Source organism: Castanea sativa, chromosome 4, assembly GCF_040712315.1.
Source record: "Castanea sativa cultivar Marrone di Chiusa Pesio chromosome 4, ASM4071231v1".
NCBI lineage: Eukaryota > Viridiplantae > Streptophyta > Magnoliopsida > Fagales > Fagaceae > Castanea > Castanea sativa.
The window spans coordinates 45,449,782-45,460,281 of record NC_134016.1 but is presented as its reverse complement, the minus strand read 5'-3'; the positions used below and the strand labels follow the sequence as shown (position 1 = coordinate 45,460,281).

Genomic DNA, 10,500 nt, shown 5'->3' with positions numbered 1-10,500 from the left:
TTTAAAAGGTAGCAACACTTTACTCTCTCCTCTTTGGCTATCTTCTTGAAGGCGACAACCCTTTACTTTCTCCTCCTTGGCTATCTTCTTGAAGGCGGTAATACATTGCTCTCTCCTTCCTCTTGCGTTTCTCCCAAGCGAAAATCTTTTCTTTTCTTTTTTTCTCTTGGTTTCACGCTCTATTTTCCCTCTCCCTATAGAGATGACTCTTGGGCCAAAGCTATCAAATTCTTTGTAATATTGTCTATTTATAAGGCTCTTTTGCTATTCCCTTTTGGACTAGGAAAACATTACCTCTTTAACAAGGAATCTATTCTCTTTTAGACTAGGAATACATTATCTCTTCAACAAGAAATAGACTTTCCTTCTATACTAAGAAATAATCTTTCCATCCACAACAAGAAAATCTAAATTAATTTTTCTTTCTTCAGTTAGGAAACTTAATTGACTTTCCAAGTCACAATTGGAATTTGAGGCAATTTTCCAACAAAAATAACTCAATTATTCATTTAGTATGCTGTAAAAATCAATCAATTACAATTGATGCTACGTCAATAATTATTTTTCTATACCCACTATAAGGTTATATTTAAGGACCTTTTAAGACTCAAGGATAGTTAAAAAATGGGAAATTTGAACCACGAGTCTCCACTAGAAACATCAATAAGAACCATCTAGCTACAAGACCCATCTCATAATTATTTTAAAAGATTATTTTTAAGGAATTTATTGCAATATAAAGAAAAATAAGTAATGTGTGATTGAATAGTAAGTGGACACATTTCACAAAAGAAAAAGTGTGGGGGGTTGACTCAGTCTTAGCTAAAAAAACAAAAAGTGTGGGCTTACCCACCTCCCAGAAAGAAACATGTTGACGAGAGAGAAGACTAGAATTCTTTGCATTTTTAATTTCTACGCGTGAATCGTGGACCTTGGTAAGGGGAAGCTTCGGGGAAGCTTCAGGGAAGTATAAAAAATCGTTGAACAACGACTTCTTTGCTTTAGTGCCCGTTTGGTTGAGCTTTTTGAGCCTAAAAAGCGCGTTATTGATCCCAAAATTGAAAAAGTATCTTTGATAAATATTCATCCAGTCAAAAGCTTTTGCTTTTGCTTTTGCTTTTGCTTTTGCTTTTTCTTTTTCTTTTACTTTTTCTTTTTATAAAGAGAAACATGAACGATACTCTGCTCAAGGGAGAGAAGCTTGGATAATTTGGGGGTGTTTGGTTTGTATTTTTAAACAATTATTTTTAGTTTTTAAATAATATTTTATTTATTTTTATATATTTTTTCACTCATATGTATTTTCACAACTATTTTTAAACAACAATTTTTAGTTTTTAAACACATGTACCAAACGGACCCTTGTCCTTGTTGCGCCTTTCACAAATGCTTCCGATAATAATAATAATAATAATAATAATAATAATAATAATAATAATAATAATAATAATAATAATAATAATAATAATAATAATAATAATAATAATAATAAAAATAAATAAAAAATTAATTAAAAAGTAAAATATTATTTTAATTCTTAAATTTAAACAAAAGTTTATTTTTTATCTCTAAAATTTAAAAAAGTTTTTTTTTCCCTAAATCTTATAAAGAGTTTTTTCATTGGTTAAAAGAAAAAAGTAAAAATGAAAAAGAACTTTTTTTTTTTTAGTAGTTTAGGAATAAAAACAAATGTTTAGTGAAATTTAAAGATATAAATAAAACCTTTCAATAGTATAAGTACGACAGACAAACTTTTCAATAGTTTAGATTGAAAAAATAATGATAAAAAAAAAACTTTTAATAAAATTTAGAGATTAAAATAGTAAATGACCTTAATTAAAAAAAAAAAAAAGTATCGGCAAACAAAAGCCAGGTTATTACATAACCTTTCCAGCTAAGAACTTTTGTCTTCACTCTCCAAAGTGACTTTAGAGCATCTCCAACAGATGCTCTATCTCTATTTTTTGGAGATAAAATGCTACTGTTTACCTACTGTTCACACTCCAATAGGTTCTCTAAACATAAAACTTTTCCAAATTTTTTTTTGAAGTTGCTATAGTAATTCTTTTAATGGTAGCAGATGTGGTAGTGTTGCATGGAGAACGCCGATCTCCACCGGCTTTATCCTTTTGGCGACCTCAATCTCCACCGGCCTTGCAGTCCTTCTCCTCACTCTCTCTCTTTTCTCTGATGTTAAGTAAATGTGAGCTGCTGGAATGTTCTTGAGACGAAAAAGAAAATAAAAGTGGGTAGCTAGAGATAGGACACTTGTGTGGAGGAGAATAAAAAGAAAAAAAAAAGAAATGAAATGAATGGATGAGGACAAAATGGAAGAAAGAAAAAAAAAATCTTAATTGAGAAATACTAATGACGATCTCCTCAACTCTGTGAGTAGATCGAACAGCCTATACACAATAGACAGTAAAGCACGAAATCGCAGTTAAAATTTTTAAGTGTAATGGAAACGAATGTAAACAATGGTTGAATGAGACTCTTACCATAGCAACTTCCTTCTTTAATGTCATGAAAACATTCTGATCCTTCATTTGACTGAGCTCATCCATGTCCTAGGGCAATAGGAGAGCCTGCTCCAAAGCGTCTGCTACACACACAGCTGTTCTTGCGTCAGAATTCCTGATGGATGCATCAGCGGTAACCGCATGGTCATCCATGGTCATTGGGGGAGCCCGAATTGGGGCAGGTACAGGTGCATGAGTCTTGGTCCGTCTTTCTGACCTTGTCTGCATAGTGCGAGCCTGTTTTCCTCCCTTGTCGGGCTCCAGATCCTTAGGAAGTGGGTCTTTCCCTCCCTTAATCACATCCTTCCCCTTCTGTTGATCATTTTTTCTTTTGTGATTAGCTTGGTTAGTGCGTTGGGATTGCGTAGGAGGAGGAGAAGGGAGTTTGGGCTGAGAGGTTTTCTCAAGCCTTTTATCTTTTGTCTTGGTTTGAGCTACCTTCGAGAGCTCTTGAGTCCCCACTTGGGCTTCTAGCACATCTTTAAGACTCTGCTTAGGCTTGCGCTGAATTCCCATTATGTCGGATTGTAGATTGTCTTCTTGTAGACGATTTTAGGAGGATGTGCCAAGGACATCAACTCGATCCTTAGGGGAAGGGGGTTGGTTGAAGACTTCAAACTCGTCCTCGGAATTTGACACTTCCACAATTTCTTCTTCTTCCTTTACGCTGGGTTGGGAGGAGGTTGCTTCACCAGCTGTGTGTTGTGTTGGAAGAGGAATTAGAGGAATGCCGTTCGGTATTGGTTGTGTGACAAGGGTGCCTTAAGGGATGGGGGTATCCGCTGGTAGAAGGAAACCCTCGACAACGACACTTATCCGATGTAAGCGTGGGTCCTTCGCTTTGATCACGCACTTCGACACCTTGAAAGCTTTGGAGTTAGGATCGTAGCCGAGGATCAAATGAGCTACTCGAAGTTGGTTATTTGAGTGCACAAACACCTCGGTCCTTAATATTTCGTCCAATTTGTCCTTGTTGACAAGTTCACGGTGGCGAATAGTTGCGTGTGGGTCTGCAAAATGGTCAAAAGAAAATGGTTAGATCAAGCAAACATTTTTATGTCTACTTTTAAGTAATATAGTTGCGAGCATTTTATCTAAACCTAGAGTTTTACCTGGTGTCCCTTCCTTTGTCGGACAGGGGACGCCGTCATGCCAATCCCCTGATATGATTAGGAAGTCTTTTTTCATACCCTTATTGGATTCAGGAAGACATTGGATCAATCTAACTTCGGGAAACCTAGATTTTAGGTAATAACCCTGCCCCTTTAGATGGTGGAGGTTGTAGATCCAGTTTACGTCGTGATGGGTGAGCCCTAGATCCATCCTTTCATTTAAGGCATTTATGGAACTCAAAATCCTAAACATATTTGGAGCGCATTGCGTTGGAGCTAATCTAAAGGCCCTAAGGTAGTCCCTAGTGACCGTCCCCATTGGAATTTTCATCCCTCCTTCTATGAAAGCTATCATCGAGATTACTACCACTCCCGTTTGTTTTTTTTCATGCCACTCCCCTTCCGTACAATATGTAACAGACACCCCGGTGGAATTCTATACTTAGTCTTAAATTGTTCTATCTTTTCATCGGAATCTACTAGGGATGCAAATCTACCCATTTGTACGAGTGGGTTATGGGTATGGTTGAAGAGTTAAAAAGTAGGTGAACTGAGGAAAAAGAAACACAATAACGATAATGAATAAGGAAGTTCGGGAAGACTTACTTTAGAACGAAAAAACCAGCTCGGCCTAATTCTTGGAAAGTGTGAGGGCACGTGTAGATCGCAAAGGTTGGCAGATACGTTGTATGAGTGTTGTAGTGTATACGAAGGTTTGAATTGTTGATATTTATATCAGTGAGAGTTATGAAGCGGGAAATTTTTCGCTTATGTTCTAGTGCAATCCTCCACCGTTGGATGTGCATTGTGTCGCTAAACGTGGGGGACAGGGAGCCGTTAGAGTTTAATTAAGGGACGCTCCACATTCCGAAACATTAGGGATGTGCAGTAGGCAATTCAAGGGACGTCATCACTGTCAGGGAAGAGGTATGGTGAATGGAGATTAACGGTGACATGTGTCGAGATCCTCTTTTCCTCCCGAAGTAGGAATAAGAATCTTGAGGGGCTATTGTGGGGTCGTTGGGCCCAAGAGTTCATGTTGGGTTGGCCTAAGATTGTTTGTTGGGCTAAAGGCCCAATCCGAGGACACTGATTGGTTCGAGGATATAGGAATGTCCACCCATGAGGCAATACTGATAGGGGAAGGAGTCATATCTGGTCAGGGTTATCTAAAGAAAGAAGTCTAAGGACAGGCGTGTCCTCAGTTACATAAAGTCGAGATTGAAAAGGATTGTCTGACGTCTAAAGACAGTATTCTAGAAGATCGTAAATGTAAAGGTAGGCATGGTGGAGGTAGGAGATAGGAAGAAGGACTGAGAAATATCTAAGAAAAGGCTGCTACCACTACATTGAATACTCTGCAACTACTTCTATGGCTGCATTAATGGGGAAATGATGCTTGAGCATCAGAGTTCAGCCTTATAGCTGCCTCCAAAGACTTCAGGGAGAGTGGGATGGGACAAATATCTAACTTAATAATTTGATCCATACGTGGAGGATGGAGAGAAGAAGGAGGTTGATATAAAAGGTAAACGGAGACATTGAAGAAAAGGATCGGAAGAAAGAGGGGAAAAAGATTGTAAACATTAAGATTGATACTGGTAATCTATTTTTGTAAGACAGAAAGAAAGATAACACAATTCATCCTCGGCCTGAGTCCGAGGACAAATTCTGTTACGTAAACAGTTCGTTGCATGAAATGTGGTAATCTAACTTATCATTCTCTATTGTCTAATCTTACTAAAACTTAGATTTTAAGCTCACTCTCTATAAATTTCATTGTATTAGGCATATTGGGCCGATCCCTTATTCATTTTTGAGTTTAGATGCAAATTGTGACCTTACATAAAAAAAATATATATATATTAAAATGCATAGCTAAAGTGCCCATGGTTACCATAGTAACAAGCCAACAATGCATTATGCACAATGAATGCGTACATAGATTTGGGTGAACTCAGACTGGTTGAGCAAAATTTTGGCCTTATGCTATTCTGCACAATCTGGCTTTTTACTTTTATTTTTTACTCTCGCGGTCTCGCCGTCTACTTTCTACACATTTTTACGTAGTTTCATGAAATAAAAGCATTAAAATCTGGCTTGCAATAAGAGCATTAAAATCTGGTTTGCAATAAAAATTTGGTATGCAAAAAAATCTGGTATGCAAAAGAAAGCACCAGATATATACAACTCTACACTGCGATATTCTATCAATAAGAGCATTAAAATCTGGTATGCAAAAAAAATTTTACTTTATTAGGATGCCAAAATACTATTTTTGTTACTTAAACACATCACTCGTTAGAATCTAATCTCTTACTTTGTAGGGCACCACTCATTAAAAGGACAAATTACAGAGTATACCTCTAAAATTTAAAATTATTTAAATTTTACATTTTAAACAAATTTAATTTTACACCTTGGCAATTCACACATAGTTAATTTTTGCAATTAAGTGATAAATTATTATTTATTTATTTATGTTTTTGTCAAATTAACTAATAAAATATTTATGATTGAATAAGATATAATTCACGTCTTGACTTACCGTCAGGAGCTCTCGTAAATAAATAAACTCAAAACTCAAGCTTAATGATGCCACACCGTTTCAGCCAAACTCAAAACAAGACAACACCCATTATCAGCTCACTCCCAAATCGCAGAGCACATTCACCTGAAAACCATCGGCTCATCGTGAACCCATCGGCCTGATCAGATCAGGTCCAAGGCGGCGGCACGGTGGCGTGAGCTCATCGTGAACCCATTTGGCTTTTGTCGCTGGTCTTAGATTTTTGGGTTTTTGGTTGATAGGGTTTGTTGGGAGTGGATCATGGTGTTTGTTCTAAATTCACGGGATTCATGGGTTAATTTTTGTTGGGTTTTCTTCCCAATTTAGGTTAGGGTGGCAGTGGTTAGTGGTTCCGATCGGGGTTTGCTTTGTGGCTTGCTTCATGGTTTAGTTCTTGGTTTGCGGTTTGGTCACAGTGTTTGTCGCTCGTGGCTTGCTTCAGACGTGGTGGTTGATGGGTTTGGGTGTTGTGGATTTTTGTGGTTGTTGGGTGCGATTTTAACTGTGTGGCAGTGGTTCTTTGGTGGTTGAGTTGTGATTTGCGGTGGTTTTTGATTTAATGTTATTGGGTTTTGGTGGTTGTTGTTGAGTATGGCATGGTAATGGCGTGGTGGTGGTGGTGATTATTGTTGTTGTGGTTGGTGGTGTGGCTAGTTAGTCTTATAGAAGTTTTCAGTGTTTATCCACAAGGGAGGGGAAATAAGTAAATATGGCAGACAATGTTGTGACGTTCCTATTGGAGAATTTGACTCAGTTGCTCACCCAAGAAGCAAAATTACTATATGGAGTAGAGGATCAAGTCAGGTTACTTAAGAACGATCTGTCTCTGATCAACATCTTCCTCCAAAAGACTGCAGGGAAACGACATGACAACTTGGTGAAGGAGCTGGTCAGTCAAATCAGGGACGTAGCCTACGAGGCTGAGGATGTTATTAATACATTCCTCGTGACGGAGACAAACCACAGGAAAAGAAACTTTCTGGGGCAGGCAATCCATTCCTATGACAGAAGAAGCGCTCTTCGCGAGGTTGCAAACGAGATAGAGAGAATCAAGAATGTCATGAACGGAATTAACAACAATATGAGCAAGTTCGGCATAGAAATAGTTGAATCATCTGGAGCAACTACAGAAGCAGCGGAGATACTTCACAGGCGCAGGAGATATGTTGAGGAAGATCACGTGGTGGGCTTTGGTCATGATACACAGGCATTGATGAAGCAACTTACTGAAGGGAGTTTGCAACTTAATGTTGTATCAATCATAGGCATGGGTGGCTTAGGTAAGACCACTCTTGCTAGGAAGATCTACAACAACAATGATGTCAAGAGCTACTTTGATTTCCGTGGATGGGTTTATGTCTCTCAAGAATATAAAGTCAGAGACCTGTTGCTTGAAATTTTGAAGGGCGTGGCTCCAAAGCCAAAGCTGAAAAAATTTATCTTAAAAGCTGAATTGAAAGAGGAATTACTCCATGGTTTGAAAGCTAAGTATAGTGCGAATAAAGATATGCTGAAAGGGACACTAGTCGAAAACTTGAAAGGTATTGAGGAAAATAATGATGAAGAATTTAGAGAGGAATTATTTGGATTCTTGGAACACATACAAGACCGTCAATTGAAAAGTTCATTGTCAGATTTCGTGAAAGATACTTACAAAAAGAATGGAGAAGGATGGGAAGATATGGATGATGATGAATTGAAAACTGTGTTGTTCAAATGCTTGAAAGGCAAGAAGTACCTACTTGTCATGGACGACGTCTGGAAAACTGAACTATGGGATGAGGTAAGTACTGCCTTTCCTAATGATCTGAATCGAAGTAGACTATTGATCACTAGCAGAATAAAAGATGTAGCATTACATTTAAGTAGTGTCCCATATGAACTCCCATTACTTGAAAAAGATGAAAGTTGGGAACTATTCTGTAAGAAGGCGTTCCGGGGAGGTACATGTCCTCAAGAACTTGAAATTCTAGGGGAACAACTTGTGGAAAGTTGCCATGGTTTACCACTTGCTATAGTGGTATTGGGGGGTCTTTTGGCGAAAAAGGAGAAAACTCATCGAACATGGTCAAAATTGACTGGCCATGTCAATTGGTATCTGGCTCAGGATAGATCATCTTGCAGAGACATATTGGCTCTAAGCTACAACCACTTACCCTTAGAGTTGAAACCATGCTTTTTATATTTTGGTATCTACCCAGAAGACTTTGAGATACCTATGAGGCAATTGATCCAACTTTGGATAGCTGAGGGATTCATACAGCAAACTGGGATGAGAAAAAAAGAGGATGTTGCTGAGGACTACTTGGAGGAACTCATTGATCGGAGCTTGATTCAAGTGGCAACGAAAAGGCTAGATGGAGGAGTCAAAACATGTCGTATCCATGATCTTCTACGAGACCTCTGTATATCGGAGAGCACTGAAGAGAAATTTCTTGAGGTTCGTTCAGATGTTAACCTTTCACCCATGAGCAAATCCCGTAGGATTTCCATCCACCATGCCAACCGTGTATACAATTCTTCCAACCATTGTGAGCGTTCAAATTTTCGTTCTTTAATAGGCTTTGGGGGGGTTGCTGAGCACAAGAGTTCTATTGATAAACTATGGGAAAGTAACAAGTTGGTTCGGGTGGTAGACCTTAGAAATATGGGCTGTTGCTTAATCCCAAAAAGTATTGAAAATATGACCCTTTTAAGGTACTTGAGCATTCGATCTGATAAGCTTCATGTTATTCCAGAATCAATATGCAACCTTTGGAATCTAGAGACACTGGACATGAGAAATTTTGACTCAGCAAAAGAAGGGGGAAAATCTACAATACAATGCTTGCCAAAGGGGATATGGAAGTTACAAAAATTAAGACATTTGTACATGGATGGGCCAACATCTCTTCCTAGAACTGGAAATCAAGCTGCTTTACCCAATCTTCAAGTCCTTACTGGTATAGCTATAGATCAAGATAGTGAGAGTCTCTTTGCTAAGGCTAGATTTCCTAATGTAAGAAAATTAGGGTTGTTTTCGTTAAAAGCAGTGGATTCAGAGCTTTTGTCATGCCTACATCCCTTGCATGAGCTGCAAACTTTGAAGATTTATAAACATTTCAAGCTTTCAAGTCCATCCTCATTTCAATTGTCACTCACAAAGATAACCTTGGTAGACGCAGACTTATCAGAAGCCATCATGAGAGTGTTGGGTTGCCTTACCAACCTTCGAATACTCAAAGCAGTAACAGCAAGGGACGATCCTGTCTACTACAGGGACATCAGACTCAATTTGAATGAAAGCAGTTTTAGTAAACTTGAAGTCCTTAAAATGGCGCGTATCCATGTTTTACAATGGACTATGGCGAAAGGTGCAATGCCAAGCCTTCAACGTTTGGTCATTGATCGTTGCCTGTTTGTTTGTCGGCCCCCAGTATGGTTCTTAACTGGCTTGCAGGATGTGAAAGTTTCACGTCCATGTTCGACATTGGCAGATGTGCTTCAACAGTTGCAGACGAGGGATGGATGTAAGCTTCTATCCACCTCTGGACCCAACTATGTGAGAAAAAGTTGATGGTTTCATCTGCTCTGCTATGTTTTGGTGGCAGGCTGATGCCCAAGGGCCAGTGCTCCTCTGTTTTGTCCATTGGTTCAGGTTTTGCTGGTATGATATGTACTTTTTTTTTCCTAATTCCCTTATTCTAGTACCTTTTCAATAATTTGTTATGCTTCTAGTGATAAATCCATTTGGTTAGGAGGAACCAATCAGTTAAGATATTGGACACCACATAATTGAAAACTTAAAGTCTTATATATATGCCTCCAATTATATTATATTAGTTTCTCAGAAAACTTTCCCTCCATATAAGATTTGTACTACCTTTTTTTTTTTGAACAATAATTGGTGGAGGGGGATTTGAATTCAGATTCTCCCTAAAGACTTAACAGTATTACTAAGCCACAATACTCTTGCTGGCATTTACATTTGCATAATCAACAATCTGCCCCTCAAGTGCAAATTTTTAAATTGTTATTCCAAACTTAGTACGCTTTTCGTGACAACCTTTGGTTCTGGAAAAAAAAAAAAAAAACATTGAACATAATATCTAGGCATTAGTTCTATCTTTAAAGATGATTATAATTCTTCAAACATATCATGGAAAGGCAATTCAGGGTATCCGTGAATTTGTCATCTGTTTTACGGCGTACTCTGCTTGTGGTTGTAATCAGTCAAAAGTGTCGATGCCACAATGCCATTTTTATGGATATTTATTACTTATTATTGCACTATTTTCTTAAGTCTTTTTTTTCCTATGCT

The 10,500-nt window shown here is 38.0% G+C and overlaps 1 pseudogene; it reads left to right on the top strand.

Annotated features, from left to right (window-relative positions):
• The first annotated feature begins 6,237 nt into the window (after window positions 1-6,237).
• Window positions 6,238-10,016, top strand: LOC142630408 (disease resistance protein RPP13-like; annotated as a pseudogene).
• Window positions 10,017-10,500: the final 484 nt, after the last annotated feature.